Genomic DNA, 16343 nt, shown 5'->3' with positions numbered 1-16343 from the left:
ATTTCTGGCTTATATAAAACCTATTTATGTATTTATGTGATGGCATCATCTTACATAATCTGTGTAAAACTTTCTGGGTTATTCAAGTCTGGCAGTCAAGACTGACTCAGGATAACATAAGTTCAATATTGTAACTGTAGCTGTAAAAGTGCATATTCCACAGAACAGTATGGAGGGTTGAATACCATGTAGAAGAAAGGAGATTTTTAAGAAAACCAGAATAATAAGAAACCAGAAAGATGACTCTGGGATTTGTCTCATTTAGGAGAACCTCCTATATTTTTGAATTTTATGTTTTTTGTAAATGGATGTCTCTTTTTATATATATGTGTGTGGGATATTTAGAGAAAAAAAGGAAAAATTAAGCAAAGATTTCTATTAATATTTGGTGTGAATAATTTGAAGCTCAGTTCTCCTTTGAAATGTATAAAAGGGAAATTTTCTCCAAAGAGATTAGTAGGAACTGCCCTGGAAGCTCAGTGTAATCAGTGAGAGGCCGTGTATTTATTTTAATATCTTGTCCATTACTGACTAATTGCAAATTCTAGTAAGAGTCTTATATTGAAAGTAAGAGAACTGTCTTGCTTTCTTGTCATTCATGTCACAGGAAACTATTTATTCTGAGCTTATTAAAATTCTGATTAAATTATCGGGCTTAGTAATGCTCTAGATTTTGTTAGGTCTGATTTCCCTAAAAAAGAAGCCAGTGGAATTATGGTGGAAGATATAGGAAAAATTAGTAGAAATATCCAATAGTTTCCATAATTTTTCAGACCAATCTTGGTCATCCTTTCCATTTGCCTTGCCCACAGAAGTTGTTCTTGGAAACCTACTTCTGTAAGAATTTGTCTGTTCCAAAAAAATTCTGATTTTTCTCACAATGATTTTCAAGAGGAAAGATCCTGCATTGTGCAAAAATAGCTATATTCTGACTGAAGAGTTATCTGCATCAGAAAAAGATGCAATGCTGACTTTTACCTCTTTCTTTTTTTAATTCTCTGTGCCATTCTGTGCTCATTTTCATGGGAAAAAATAGATTTACATACCACTGATGGGATCTTAATTACTTTTAAAACTACTATCCTACTTTGTAGAGAAAAACTGGTTCAAAAGTGATTAAAGGAGAACTTTCTGGTTTATATTCATTCAAAGGCTAAAGTGACAGCAAGGTATGCTGCACAGAGAGCACAGTCAGTATTTGGGGTACTTTTCTTTGAAGATGCAAGTTCTGTGCTTTGCTCTGACATAGATTTTCTCTGTGACCTTGGACAACACACTTAGCTCATCAAGGGCATTGAGACAGGATTTGGAAACACCTATTGTTTGGTAAAATATATTCATATTTGGGCATCTCTGAAAAATCATGAGGTGCCTCTTTGGATCTCTTGAAGCTTAAATACCTTAAAAAAATTACCTTAATGGATCTTTTAACACTAAGAGTTAGAAGCTTAGTCTGTTCAGTCAATACTAAAATGCAGGAGATAGGATCCTACTTCCCTGCTGACTAATTCAGGAGCCTCAGGTAGATGCCTGAAATAAAACAATGTCAATCACTGCTCCTTAATGGACTTCTAAAGTAGTCAGGAAATGGCTCAATCAAACAGCTCAACAGCTGCTGCTGCTAAAAAGGATCTTCTCTGTTGCCTCTAATGGTTCCTCACCCTTCCTGGCTGTGCAGTTCTGCACTCGCCTTCAGTCATGTTCCAGTCTTTGTCTGAGCCTTTGGTTCAGACAGCAACTGTAGGGAATTTGGATACAGAAAGTGAGCAAGCCTTTGTTAATTAATGAGCTAAAGTAGCTCTGTGAGGATCAAGCCAGTGCTGCAGGAGGGAAGCAGGAGCACAGGGGCTGGGCTGAGAGAGCAGGGAGTGCACAGGAGAGTGAGCAAGCCTTGGATTGGCTTGTCCCTCTTCTCTGACAACTTCACCTGTAAAATAATAATAATGGTTCTTCTCTTCTCTGTACCTTCCTTTTCCACCCTCTTCAGCTTCCTTCTACATTCCCTTGATACTGACAGGATCCCAGACAGCAACCTCAGGAGCTGATTTAGCTGCCCACATGCAGATTGCCCAACTGATACTTGTGGTAATAAAGATGTGGCCTCCAGAACTGGTAACTGTCTCCACTGCAGCTTTTCTCCTTTATTTTAATTTTTCTTCTTAAGTGCTAATTACTACAAACTCGTAGGGATGTAGAACTTGTTCTGAATTATACCTTTTAGTCAACTTGAATTGAATTTCTCCATATCCAAATCTGAAAATTCTTGAGGAAACTTGATGGAGGGGACAGACAGGAAAATAAAACTCCATCAGCCTCAGGTTCTCAGGAAACCCAGCTAAAAAGCTCACTTTAAGAAAGGAGTGCTGTATCTGACCCATTTTAGTATTCTCTGGCCAACATGTCTGTTCAACTTCTCTGCCACAGAGAGTTTACACAATGAATGGAATAAACTCTTTGTGTTCTATAGAATCCCAAGGTACAAATGCCTTTCCCTTCCTATTTCCTAGCAGTATAAAGAAAGGAAGTTCTTAATTAAAAAGCTAATTTGTGCATGTTCCCGAACCTTCTTTTTAAAGCCATCTATTAAGTACCACATGGGAGAACCTGTGATAGTGCTAGTTCAGAAACTCACTGAGGAAGTGAATAGGAAATGACTTAATTAAAAATACAAAATGCTGTCATACTACATTGACTGAGGAAAACCTTGCCTCTTATGGTCAAGAAAGAAAATCTGAGTTATTTTCAAGTGGAAAATTCTTCTAATTTCAGAAAAAGAGAAGGGAAAAGACTTGTTTTTCAAGGGATGTCAGATTACCAGCTAAGGATAATGCCATTAGAGTTTAGAGAGAGAAGAATTTTAGATTTATTTTATTCCTGCTGCCAGATTCAGAAACATTTGCAAAGGGGAAGAAAACAGAATGATATAAGGAATATGATTGAATTGAAGTGTAGGGTAATCCATGGCAAACAGAGCTGGATGTGGCTAAAAGTCTTTGCAGCGTGTGAGCACAAATTCAGGCAAACAGATGTGCCAATTGATTTTTTGTGCCTGTATCCTCTGATGAGGGGGATACAGTGCTGCCCATCCTGCTGCTGGCCCTGCACAAATGCTTTCTCTGCTTGGCTGGCACAAGGGGGAAGGTGAGCAGTGCCAGAGGCTGGATCTGACACAGCAGAGGCACTGGCTGGGCTGCACTTGCAGACAGCAGTGAGAATCCATGATACATCTCCTACCAGCATCCATTCCTGACCTGTGGCCACGTGATAATGCAATCGTTACCACCTCTCTTAGATCTGATTCCGGTAATTGTGGGGTTTTTTGATAGGAAAATTGTGTAGGCTTCTTGCTAGTATGAAGATGTGTAGTGCATGGCAGATCAGAGTGGAGGAGTGTGATTCAGTCTTTCCTGTCATTCAGTTTGCATGTTGGCTCCTTGCAGAACATCACAGATTGGGCTTTCTGTTTTTTACTTCATAGTTGCCCATTCTGAAATTGATAAAAGTCTGCTCTAATGTTTTAACTGCACTATTCTGATGTGCTCTCCTAACCTGTCGTTCTTGACAAACTAGATTGTTGATTTGCTTAACTCTTGCCACCATCTAATAATCTGGTGGCGTAGGGGTTTTCTTTTTAGTGTAGCATGGGAATATTTGGCTTCACTCGGCTGGAGGCTGGGTAAAGGTGTCCACCAGATACTGATCTTGTTTTTCTGGTGCGCGGCATTTGGTCTCTTGGTACTTTTATTAAGGTGCCAGGAGGAATCTGAGTGCTCTTTTCTGTATGTTAACGCCATGACTGCTTTGCAGACAACATTGCTAGAAATTCTGTGTTTATATACAATTTACATACAGTTACGCAGGCATGTCTTTGCTGTTCGGTGCGTGCATTTCAAGTTGTGCCATACACTTCAGCGCCAGGTCCCGAACGAGCGGAGCTGCTGTCGCCCGGCGCTGTCAGCGAGCAGACACGCCTATCCAGCACTTCGAGGAGCTGGAGCTGGAGCTCTGCCGCGCTGCTCTCCTCGGCGTTCGTGGCTCTCGCCGGCGGCGCGGCTGTCCCCGACTGTCGCCCTCTGCGGCACCGCGCCCCGCATCTCGCCCCGCCGCGCCCGAGCGCTGTCACCGCGCCCGGCAGCGGCTGCGGCCCCGCCCGGTGCCCGCACACGCACAGCCAGACCCGCATACACACACACACACACACACACACACACACACACACACACACACAACCCGCACACACCGCGCCGGCACACGCACAGCCAGACTCGCACACACACAGACACACACATCCCGCACACACCGCACAGACAGACAGCCGCGCTCCCACCCCGCAGGGCCGCCCCCGGCGCCGCCCCGCACCGCGGCGGGCAGGGCAGAGCCGGGCAGGGCACGGAGGGAGCGCGGCGGCGGCGCGGACCCGCCCGCCCCGGCCCGGCCCAGCATCGGCCGCCGCCCCCCGCATCGGCCGCCGCGGCGCGGAGGGCGCAGGGCGGTGCGGGCCGTGCGCTGCCGCCGCAGCCACAGCAGCAGCAGCAGCAGGAGCAGCGGCAGCAGCAGCGGCAGCAGCAGTTCCGCGGCTGCCAGCCCGAGGCTGAGCCATGTCTGCCAGAGGTGGGTTCTCTGCCGCGCCGGGGCAGCGCCGGAGCCGCGCTGACCTTGCCGCCCGGCCGCGCTGCGGTGCCCCGCACCTCGAGGCTGAGCCGGGGATTTCGGGGCTAAGGGGCGGCCAGGAGATGATCCCCTGCCCGCTGTCGCCTGCTCGGTGCCGTTCTGCAGCCGGGCCGAGCGGGGGGTCCGGCGCGGGCTGCAGCGGGGCCGGACGCCGCAGAGCATCCTCCGGGGCCGGGCACCGCCGCACCTGCCGGGGACGGCTGTAGGGGCACGGGAAGTGCGGCGGCTCGGTACGCGTTAAGTGACGGTGGGAATGGATGGATGGATGGATGCAGAGAAAGGAGCATGGTGGTGAGGGTGGGCGTAGGGTCAGACCTCGGCGGGTGTTGCTGCTCAGGGAATGGTAGCGGATTGGAACTGGGTGTCTGGTGAGCTCAGTGAGGCATCCGGCTTGTCCTGTCATTGGTAACGCAAGTGCTCCTGGTAGGGTGTGGTGGTAAATCCAATCGTCGGTTTGTACCTCTGATGGACATCTGCATCTGGCTTGGAATTAACGTTTTGAGTTTTACTTTAAATTTTCCTTTTTTTAACATTATGGCTTAAACTTGAATATCCTTTTGTCATTTGCGTGTATTTGTGTGTAAACTCCGGCTGTTTGCCCATTCTGGGCTGGAGATGAGCTGATCAGCCTCATTGATTGCAGATCTCATCCCGAAGTTATGCTTCCAATATGAGAAACTGGCACAGGCGTGGCACAAAGACTGATGCTTTCGGGTTTTTATTATACTTAGTACAAATTAAAGGACTGGAGACATAAAGTTAAGCATTTTCTGAATGTTGTCATAACAAAGCAGAAATACTTGTAAGCATCTCCTGAAGACAGACAATTATCTGCACGATAATGACAAGTGAAACCACTCCCTGGCTATCTCTGAGTTGAAACAAATACTTTATAAAAATTATATATTGCAAATTGACAAACCCTTGAATGTAAGGATGCATCTTATTTGTTCCTACTTTGATCTCTCTGCATCTTCATGAATACTGCTCAGCATGGACCAGTTCTTTCATCTGCTTGGATTGTTGTTGACATCCAAAGGAGCTTCATGCACGTTGAAGGCATCGTGTGACTCCTAAAAGGTTGTTGGCACTTTGTGGCTATGACCATACTCCTAAAGCATCACACCCATTTTAGATATAAATAATAAATGGTGTTAGAGTGGCATAATTCTTCATGCAACAGTAGATTTCTTGCTTTAGGGAGAAATGGACTATATTGGTCTCCAAAGAATCCATTTCTGGAAGAACACTAAGCATATGAGCATCAGTGCTGTGCTAAGGCTGCATGAGTACTTGTGGGGAACACCCAGCAAAGCATTATAACCAGGAGCAGATTTGTTATTGAAGGGGTACCTGGATTTGAAAAAGTGACATAAAAACTTTGCAATTTCATCTTTGCAGATGACTCACAAAAACTGAACCATACAGAATAGGAAGCCAGGGAACATTTCCACTGGCCAGATTTCCCTTTCCTCCCCCAACTGTCCCTCTCTCTCATTCATCTGCACAACACATGATGTTTGATGCCTGCTTAATTCTACTGGAGAGCTGCCTGGAGAAGAAAAGTGAATTCTTTCTCAGTCCCTCTCGTGCCATCTCGTTTTTTCAGAGTAATTAATTGGAGAGAGAGAGAGAGAGAGTAAGACAGTCGTAGGTCTTTAGGGAAGTAGTGAATAAGATTCATGATACAGATGAAGATATTAATTTCTATCAATAAATCCTTTTAAAGTTAAACAAGTAGCTTTATATGGAAAATGCGTGAGTCTAGGTAAATACATACTGACCAAAGGCTGCTTGTGTGTAAAACATTATAGACCATTGTCATTATTAATAATTTTAAACACTATTGCTGTTAAAAGTCAACATAGAAACTAACTTTTACACATTTAAGTGATATGACAGGTCTTCATGAGGTTACTCATGAGAATGTAGCACAAGTAAGAATTGAGTGTTTATGGGCTTAGGGCTTTGTTTAAATGCCAGATTGGGACCCTGTGCTTCATGAAGGCAGATTTCCTCATGTATATGCAGTCACATTAAAGCCACGCTATCATTATGGTCTGCAAGCTCAGCGAATATTGATTGTTAATATTTTATGTGGTGTTAGATGTCCAAAGGTGATCATTATTATTCTGAATGCATCAAGCCCTTGGCGCTGTCTGCTGGTTGATTATATACCAAGCATAACTAGCATAGCAAAAGGGTTAAACATTCACCCATGACATTTTTCTTACTAAACTGCAGAGGATATTCAAGGGGTAGTAGAAAGCCTCACAGTATTACCAGTGTTCAGTCTGTGCAGCTCTCTATTCATCTGTTTTGCTCCAGGAGGCAGCATGGTGTAGTGAACTGACTGCAACAGATGACAGAAGAAACTCCTGAAATCCAGCAGTACCTCGTGACTTTTGGACCATTCCTTTTAACTCTCCTGCTCCAGTTCCTTGTTGTTATTTAACCAAAACTACCCATATAGGCGCTGAAATTCTGACACATTATAAATCAATACATAAATTATAACTAATAACACACATTCATGTAATTTTGCCTTAAATAAAACTCTGGATTGAAGAGTTTTATGCTTCCCTACTTGCACAATGGAAATAATGGCTGCTAAGTTTTTCAGAGGGGCTGCTATGAGGACTAATGTCTCACCTGTGCCTTAAGATGAATTTTCTGAACCATTCCTTTTTTCCTTCCACTCTTCACAGACCTTGTTGTTGCAGTCCTTCACACCTGTCTCTCAGCTCCTGTTGTTATATAAATGGAAGGTCTCTAACATTCTCCCACCACTTTCCTGGTAGTATGGCTTTAGCAGATGTGCTGACCAAATGCCAAATGAAGCAGCACAGACAAGTATTCCCAGAAGCTTGAACAAAAAAATCATTCTGGAAATCTTGTGACTGAACTAGGAGCTGAAACAAACTTTGAAAAATCACTTTTCTCTTCCCTGTCAAATTGGAGTCCTTCCCAGGGCACTTTCATGTCCTGCTCTACAGCCTGTTGGGATCAGTGGAGAGCTGCCATTGACGTCAGTCAGGCTTTTTAGTTTTGCAGTTTGCAAAAGGCTTAATATTCTACTTTCAGCTGTTGTTAAGTAGTTGCTGTTAGGACTCATACATGAGTGAGTTTGGGTGTTGGAGTAAGCCTTATAGATTGTTGCTTACCTAAGGGCTTGTTTGCAAAGAGCTGTAAATTCCCTGGATGAAAGACATTTTTCTAAAGCCAAGTATAACTGTGACCTACTTGTGCATGTTATCTCACACTGCTTAAAAACTGTCATAACTACTTGTTATCATGAAGGTCTGAGTTAATGGAAAAGTGGCTATTTTTAACTATTATAATCTTCAGTTATGCTAGAGCAAACAGGCACAAAAGGGAGTGTTTGGTGTGATCAAATACAAAGATCTTTGCTAATTTTTTCCCTAAATGTTGAAAGAATTAACACGAGCTGTATTTAGTCCAGTAGCAACTACTTCAGGAAAACAAACATGTGAAATAGGAAGTTTATCAAGACTGGTATGTTGTTTTTTTTTTGTGAAAAAGTCGCTGAATTTTGACAGAAGCCAATGTTGAAGAAATACTATTGCTGTCCAGTTTTCACAAGTTGGAGTGTGCCACCCTGGTGCTGCTAATGTGGGTATTGTAGAGAAGGCAGGTGCAGTTTTTAGCCTGCTCAATAGTCAAAGAAGTAGAGTTGTTTAGTTTAAGAATTTATTTTGTACTACAATCCTTGTCTTTTCCTATATGATGTTTTAACAAATGTACAACCAAGACTTCTCATTTCAGACAAATAAATCACCATGACAGTAGTGAGAGAGAGTCCTCATTTTACAAGTGAGACGAGTCCTGGGCTTTTTTTTTTGTTTCCCTGAATCTGAGGGTCAGATCAGAACAGGGGAATTTCTGCCTTCTGGGCCTCTTCTCAGGCTCCTCATTTGTTCTTACACAAATTGATAATAGAGTTCTAACAGCAGATGAGAAACTTCAACTCATTATGTTGTGCTCTGGTAGCAATTCGTTCTTCCTGGACACTGCACATTTCTTGGTTGATCTATCTCACAGTTGGAAACTTCTGTGTGAAGAAATCATCAATTTTTCAGTGAGAAATTTGCATACTAAATCTTGAGTTCTTACCATGAAGAGTCTTTATTTATCTTTTCCAAATTTTCTCAGATGGCTGTAGACATGGCAGCTGTTGCTGGCAGCAATGGTTTTGATTGAAGTTTATGCTGAGTGATTTAAAAACTTGCTGCTGGGAGCTTCTGGTCAATGTTTTATTACAGTCTGTGATTTTCAGGGTAATACTGCTCTTATCTAAAGGAACCAGCCACTGCAGAGGTGGCTGCTGTACCCTTTTCTGAAATCTAGTGCTGTGTTTTCCTCCTTCTTGTCAGAGGTATTTCTTTCAGGCGTGTCATGATGTCCCTAATTCATGATGTGACTATTTCATGGCTGTTACCAAACACTCTCAGGCTGGGTGACTTGGAGAGTGGGGCTGGCTGGACATTTCCTTCATTTAGGAAGCTGGGAGTTTTAGCATGCTTATGGTAGTTAAGTATTGTAGTTTCAATGCTTCCAGTCCTAGTGATTGTCCCCATTTTCCGTGCTGCAAGGCTGCACAGCCTGAAGGAACGTGTTCTTGGCAGGCTCTGGGGCTCTGCAGCCCTACCTGAGGCAGTCCTGCCAACACAGCTGTTTGCTACCCAGAATACCTGTGCAGGCAGAATTTGGAACTGGCTCTGAGAGCTTTTCTCTCCTCAGCTTTTGCCCTGAATTTCTTCTGTGCTGATTTCGCACTGTTATTTAATCCTTGTCTGTACTTTCTCTTTATTTCATCTAAATACTTGTAATGATTTATGATTTTTTCACTACTCGTTTTAGGGTCTGAACCTCAATTTAATGGCTTGAGTAGCTCAGAATCAGCACCTGGATTGTCAAATCACTGAGAGCTGTGCATGTCTATACATGAGAGCCATACAGTAGCTGCACCTGAATCTTTAGGCCTGGTAGAGCTTTTGTTTCAGTGGGAAAGAAGAATATTTCACAGAGGTATCTGATTTAAACAGCAGTATCTCTTTTAAGCTCTTTTTAAGTTTTGATGCCTTGTCCCATTTTTTTCCCTCTCAACAAAGCTTATTCTGTGCTTTGAGATGAATGAAAATTAGTCCTGAATGCATGGAAAAAGTTGCATAGACTAATGGCAACAACAAGAGGAAACTGGGACAATGAGGTAGAGTCTATTTTAGATGCATGGTTTTGAAAGGAATTGCAAAGAAGGAAAATAAGCATCAGCTTGTGGAAGGAAAAGCAGCAAAATTGCTTTTACTGAAGAACTGCAGAACCTCATGTGTTCCACAGTCTCTGAAAACAAGATGGGGATTTCTGTTTTTTCTTTTAATTGCTTTGAATTGAATATTTCAGATTATTTTTTAATCTAATCTGTTAGTAATTGAAGATGAAAACCACACATGGTTAGTTCATGTGACTGGTGTAGTATTTCTTAGTTTTGCAGTGCTAAGGCAGAGTCCCACTGTGGAAAAAAGACTTTTGCCTGTGAGTTCTGATACCAGCAAGTAGCCTTAAGTTTTTTTACCACATAATGTTTAGGGAAACATATCTTTATAATGAGGTGTTGTTCTTCTTAAGACCTAAAGAAAACTCCTAAACATGATATGGCAATAGCAGAGAAAAACTGAGATATGCATTTTTTTTAAATGCTTAGCCTTTATTATGTCATGTTTTCAAAAAGAAATAAGTTTTCAGAAGCTCACACCCAAATAAGAGTTGCAGATGTTGTGGAGAGAAATCCTTAGTTTGTAAACAAGTTTAGGCCAGACAGGCTTCAGCAAGGTACTCTAGTGTTATGGGATTGTTTTACAGCCTTCTTTTTCTATTTGCAATCCAGAATTTAATCCAGAATTAGGGCTTTGGCAAATAATTTTGCTCCATGTAACTGATAAAATGCAGCCACATCCACAGGGCAGTGCCTGCTGTTCAGGTGCACATATTTGAGTTCAAGTGCAGAACTTTAGTGAGAGCTGAATTGGAGCTACCTCTGCCTGCCCAAGTTCTTGTGTGGGTTCTGCAGCCTGTGCTGCTGCAAGTTTGTTATGGCCAGCTTACATATCCTTGGAGTTATTTCTTCATGGACAGAAAAAATTCATATGCATTTCATGTTGAAAACTATCTCCTCTGAATGTCACGTTTTGAAGTGGAAGGAGAATCTGGTCTCATAACTGTAAAAACGATTGGTGTGTGGAAAAGTGTGAGGAGCCAGAGTGTTTTGTGGCACAGAATGCCCTCTGCCTCCTGAGAGGAGGCTGCTGGCATTTTCCTGCTGTGCTGGTAGGATTGCAGGGAGAGCCCATGGAGAGATGCCTGCTCTGTGCAGCTGTGACTGAGGGCACTCTGAACAGAAGTGTGAAACATCAAGAAGATGATGTTCTCAGAGGTGAGGCAGAAGGTATTTTTATCCCTTGTGCTGTTCTTGCAGTTTCATCTGAGAGGCTGGTACAAGAAAACCAGTCCAAGCCAGCCAGCACATGGTGAGGTTCAGGCTCCCTGAAGCCTTTAGACCTGTGCTCAGCTCCCTTTGGAGCATGCTGACGTCTGCAGTACGTGGTACTGCTCATTGATTAGGCCAGCAGTGGGTTTTGCTATTTCTTACAGATTTTTTTCCTGGTAACTTATTGCCATGGCACTAAGAAATGATCCTTTTGGAGGCCAGTCAGAGGGGTGGTCTTAGCACAGAGGGCTCTACAGGGAAGGCATGATAAGATGTTCTGGTTTACTGCTTCCTTACTAATAAATATATTTTATTATGTTTCTGGAATGGCAAAACAGGTCATGTGATGTCATAGAGATGGACACATTTTGGTAAAAAGTGTGAAGCTTAAGCAGCTTTTGCATCATTTTTTTAGTAGCTGTCATTCCCTTTGCTATAACTGGTACCTCAGCTTAATAAATGGGCTCTCATTACATCTCTCCCTCCAGTATAAGTCTTATACAAGTAAGGACTGTGAGATTTCACTCAATAAAAGGATTCTGCTTTAATTACTGTTATTATAAATCTGATTTTGTTTCTATTACATCAGGCTCGTATGAGGCATCTTTGATCAACAAAGAAGTCAGCAAAACTGCTGTTCAAATTACAGTTTCCTTTTAACTTGTGATGAAAGCTTTCAGTTTATTTTTGGCATTAGAAAGTCTGGGAGACAACCAGGTTATATAAGAGCTGAAACCTAGTTAATGATAAAGAAACATAGCTAAGAGCCTGTAATAACAGCAAATCTGAAAAAGATGTTCCAGCTCTAAGTCTTGGTCCTGCTTACAGAACCTGTAAAACAGTTTATGCCAAAGTAATGGATTTTTCTGGTGTCCTGGGATGCCACTTCTCTTAATCAACATCTGTGGGACTACCAGAAAGACTGTGAAAGGTGAATGAATTTCCTAGAATTAGGGTGTAAAAGAAGAGATCAATTTAGTGGCTGTGTCACTGAAGATAACAGTAAACACCCTGTTCAGTGGAACAGCAACACAGTTGAGCCTGTGGTCAACAGTGTGGAAATCAATGGTTTTCTCAGAATGAAAACCAAAAGGAGAAAACCATTATTTTTCTTGACTAAAAGTACACTTGAGGGAAACTCAAATCTAAGCACCTTTACAATTAAGTTTAGTTGCAAAAAGAACTGTGCTGAGTATTATCCATGTAGAAGTATTTTATGCTTGCTAATAAAAGCCAACACAATGTGAGTATCCTGATTTTCTCTACCTTATCCCAGCTGGAAGGGCGTGGACAGGCTGTGCCAAGGTGTGTGTGAATGCCTCTGTCTCACAAGAGATCTCCAGATGTCTTGAGTGGTTTGTAATGAGCAGAGGTGTAAAACCTATTACCTCTCACTGGAACCATGCCCAGTCTTACTTTCCTAATCTTGGTTTCACCTCTTCTCATGAATGTCCTCTGCATATGAATGTAGATGCACAAGGCACCATTTGAATGTTTCTATGGCCTTCTGCTGCTGCTGTATAAATTTCTCTTTTATTGTCCTCATAAGCCAATAAAATAATTAAATTATAATCCAATCTATTAAAAACTTGTGGCATACGTAAATAAGAGCAAAACTTGTTGCAAAAAGACTGTATTGTTATATAATAATGTGGTTATCCAAAACTGTTTATTCTACTTTTTGAGCTGGAGATAATCCCAAAATTATTCAGTCCAGACTTTGATCTAAGGAAGAATAATAAAACTTTGATCATTGTTGAATTGGCAGCTGCTATAAAAAGCCTATGTTATATTTCTCTCTTAGTAACACTAGCTAAATCCAAAATCACTGATAAAAGATTTTGATGATTGCAGCTTAAGGATGCTTTCGGACTTGACCTGAAGTAATCCCTGTCCAAAAATGTCTATAAATACTTTTTTCTATTTTGTGTTGCCAGATGTTTTAATATTTGGGCTGAATGACAAAACTGTTTTGTGTACTTAGATGTGCAGTGCATATTTGGAGTCTTATGTTTCAAAGAAAAAGGTTCTGGTTTACCAATTATGTTCATATATTATTTGATTAATTTGCAATAAAATTCCAGTACCATTGTCCTTATTTCTGTCTTTCTGAAAATGCCACTGAAATTTTTTAAATTGCCAGTGTCTGTGACTATATTATAGTAGCCACAGTGATTCCATATTTGTTTTCATGCTTGCAACATAGTAAATATTGTCCTACATGTTTATGCAGAAAACAGCACTTTTGATGCCTTTGCTTTAGAGCTGCAGCTGGAAAGGGCAAAAATATTATTATAAAATAATAATATTATTTATAATACTATTTATTTAATTTTTATTATTATAAAACTCGTAGGAGAAGGTGAAAAACCAAAAAGCCATCTAGCATTTTTTATTGTATGTCAGGATTTTTGAATTTTTAAGTATTTGGAATTAGGAGGTGTAATTCCAGTTACCAAACGTGTCAGATTTTCTTTGGAACTTTTGAATTTCTACCTCAATAGATTCAATAAAGAAAATGGCTGAAAACTTAAACTCAAATGGCAGTTGATTTTAGGTTCTTTAACATATTTTTTATTTCCAGATACAGCATGACCTCGGTCCTTAGGAAGTGCAGGGGTTTTTCAAATCTCTCTGGCAGAGGTGTAGAGGGGCTCCTGTAGCATTTGCCTCAGTGTTTCAAGAGTCAAGTGGCATGAAAGGGCTGGATCTTGCCCTTGCTTCTGCCAGGCTGGCCTGGCACTGTGCATTTGGCCTGTTCTGTACAGCCTGTGGTGGTACAAAAGTTCAGCAGGGCAGGAGCCAACCTTTCCCTTCCTTTGAGTTTTCCTGCTGACCGGCTCCCTGCGTGACGCAGGTGCTCTGCAGATCTGAGCTTTTCTTTGGGAACACTGGTCTTGTGGCCAATAAATCCTATTGAGTTAAAAATGCTTCAAAATTTAGGTTTGGGGAGACTTTGTGACTTCTTGTAATAGCAATCTTCTCCTTTTTCTCTTGTCCTCTGCTGACAGCATTTGTGGATACAGGGAGTCCTCATTTTTCCTTTCTGCAAGGCACAGGCCAAGCAGACCAGTACTGTAAGATGCATTTTATTCTCTGCCCATTGTTGCCACTCCATATTTATCAAAAGCATAAAGATTACATGCCTGAAGGGGGATTAAGAATCCTGCCATCTTGCTATTTATGATGCTCAGGAGGTATTTTTAGTAAAGGTTGTTGGTGCTGCTGCCCAAGGGGGTGGCTGGAGAGGACAGGGGAGGTCAGGAGCAGCCAGGCAGAACTAAGGGGTGCAGTGGCAGTGCAGGGAAGGGGTGACCCCAGCAGAGATCCCTTTGGTGGCTGTGTGCAGGTACAGTGCACACACAGACCCAGTGGGAGTCTGTGTAGAGAACAGCCAAAGAAACTGGAACCCCCCGTGCAGCCATTTGAGGGAGGGGAGGAGATTGGTTCATGCTCTGCTGCACACAATTTCTCTTCCTGAAAGATTAGTGGAGTTAATGTTTTTTCTGTGATACTCAGCTTCTATAGCTGAACCTTTCCTTCAAATTCGCAGATCCAGCAAGATCTGTATATTGCTATCAGATTATGACTCAGTTTTCCAAGGAAGCAGATCAAGATTGAGCCTTCCACCCTTAGCAAATTTGCTTCCTACCCTTTCCTCTGGAGGCTGAGAAGCCATGAGAGCAGTGGGTGAAGGAATTCTCACGAGCTGTGGGGAGTGGAAGAGCTCACCTGAGAATGGTGAACAAAATAAACTTATTTAAAGCAAGACTGTGTGTGGAAATCCTTCTTTGAGCTGGTACAGAAGCAGAACTGACACAGACAGAATGGCCCTGAATCTAAAAAAATTAAAAGAAATGGGAATAGAGAACATTTAGAGAGCTACAGAAAGGCGTTGTGAGTGCTCTGGTGTCAAAAAGCTTTTTGTTTTTATTTCTTTATTTTTGGGCCCCCCAAGTAGCCCAGCAGTCTGTCAAGGGGAGTGTGTGCTGGAGCAACTGTCCTTGGAATTGCTGCAAATATTTTAGTGATTTTCTGAAGGGAGTGGAAGGAAGTATTGGAATGTAATAGCCTGAAGTAAAATTCTCTGCTGCCTAAAACCTCTGAACGCTTCATAGACTCATCTAGGAGCTGGTGCTTTGCCAGATCCTATTTTTAAGCAATTAGGTTTATGAAGTTATGCTTCTCTAGCAGCATCACACAGGCATAGGGCCTGGAAAGGGAGTGGGGAACACGTGTGCAAGCATGTGACTTTTGGGGCAAAAAATATAAAACTAACCAAGGTGCCATGTTTCCATGTTTCCCAGGAAAGGGCTGATCTTAAGTGAGACTCGACAGCTCCAGCCCTGGTGTGTTTCTATCCTCCTGAATTACAGGGTCTACTTAAAAGTAGAATCTTCTTGAATTTGAATAAATATATATATTTTTTTCTACTAATGCTTTCATTGCACTGCAAATTGCTGTTTCAGACAGAAGTATGAGAGTTTTCCTAGGGCAATGAAGAAACCTCATCAGCTGAGGCATGTAAAGAAATGAGAAAATATGCCAGCAGATGTTCTGTGCTAACTCTCTGGGAATGGGTTTTATGTACTCTGTACTTCAGATTTCTGACTTGTCTAAAGGCAGCCACACCTGCAGGCAAAACTGATCAAAAGTGCTTCCATGAGGGTAACTGTAGTTTTTCTGTTTACAAAATATATTTCATGTAAATGAAACTGGGGAGACAGAAAAAATAGCAGGAAGAGAAAAAAAAGTCCACAGGAATCGCTGCTGCTGCCTGAACACCAGTAATGTTATTAACAGTTCCAAATTTAACAGTTGTAGACAGAATCTGTCTTCTTCGTGCCGGCTGGAAAGCTCAGTTTACTTAGTGTGTTCTCATTTTCTGATTTCCAGCAACAAATGTTGTTTGTCTGAGATTTTTCCAAATTCTAGGATGAAAAATAATGTTTTGGTACCATGTTGGGAGATCACTGCTGCATTTAGAGTTCATATTACTGTGCCTACTCTGAATTTCTTTAAAGTGTGGAGTCTTTAGTAAAACATAAATTGATGTTTCTTGTGCAGATTGAATTCCAGTAACAATACTAATCATGGACTGAAATAGTTTTTGGACTCTATTAAGTTTAATTTTCTGCCCCACCCCCTTAATTTGTGTAATGCAGAA

The 16343-nt window shown here is 41.8% G+C and overlaps 1 protein-coding gene and 1 long non-coding RNA gene across 2 annotated transcripts in view; one reads left to right on the top strand and one right to left on the bottom strand.

Moving 5' to 3' along the window:
- The first annotated feature begins 3283 nt into the window (after positions 1-3283).
- ABLIM1 (actin binding LIM protein 1) overlaps positions 3284-16343 on the top strand; it is a 191017-nt gene continuing 177957 nt past the window's right edge. Inside the window, exon 1 of the mRNA XM_074545274.1 lies at positions 3284-3303. The gene's annotated coding sequence lies outside the window, so the exon portion shown is untranslated. The remainder of the gene's footprint in view (positions 3304-16343) is intronic.
- LOC141729706 (uncharacterized) lies at positions 5382-7555 on the bottom strand. The gene is made up of 3 exons (XR_012581147.1): positions 7324-7555; positions 6955-7024; positions 5382-5744 (listed from the first exon to the last, which is right to left on the bottom strand). It is a non-coding gene; the product is annotated as an uncharacterized LOC141729706 (long non-coding RNA).

The sequence above is a fragment of the Zonotrichia albicollis genome, chromosome 7 (assembly GCF_047830755.1).
Source record: "Zonotrichia albicollis isolate bZonAlb1 chromosome 7, bZonAlb1.hap1, whole genome shotgun sequence".
Classification (NCBI taxonomy): Eukaryota; Metazoa; Chordata; class Aves; order Passeriformes; family Passerellidae; genus Zonotrichia; species Zonotrichia albicollis.
The sequence above is the reverse complement of the archived record's forward strand: the minus strand, read 5'-3'. Positions and strand labels throughout refer to the sequence as shown.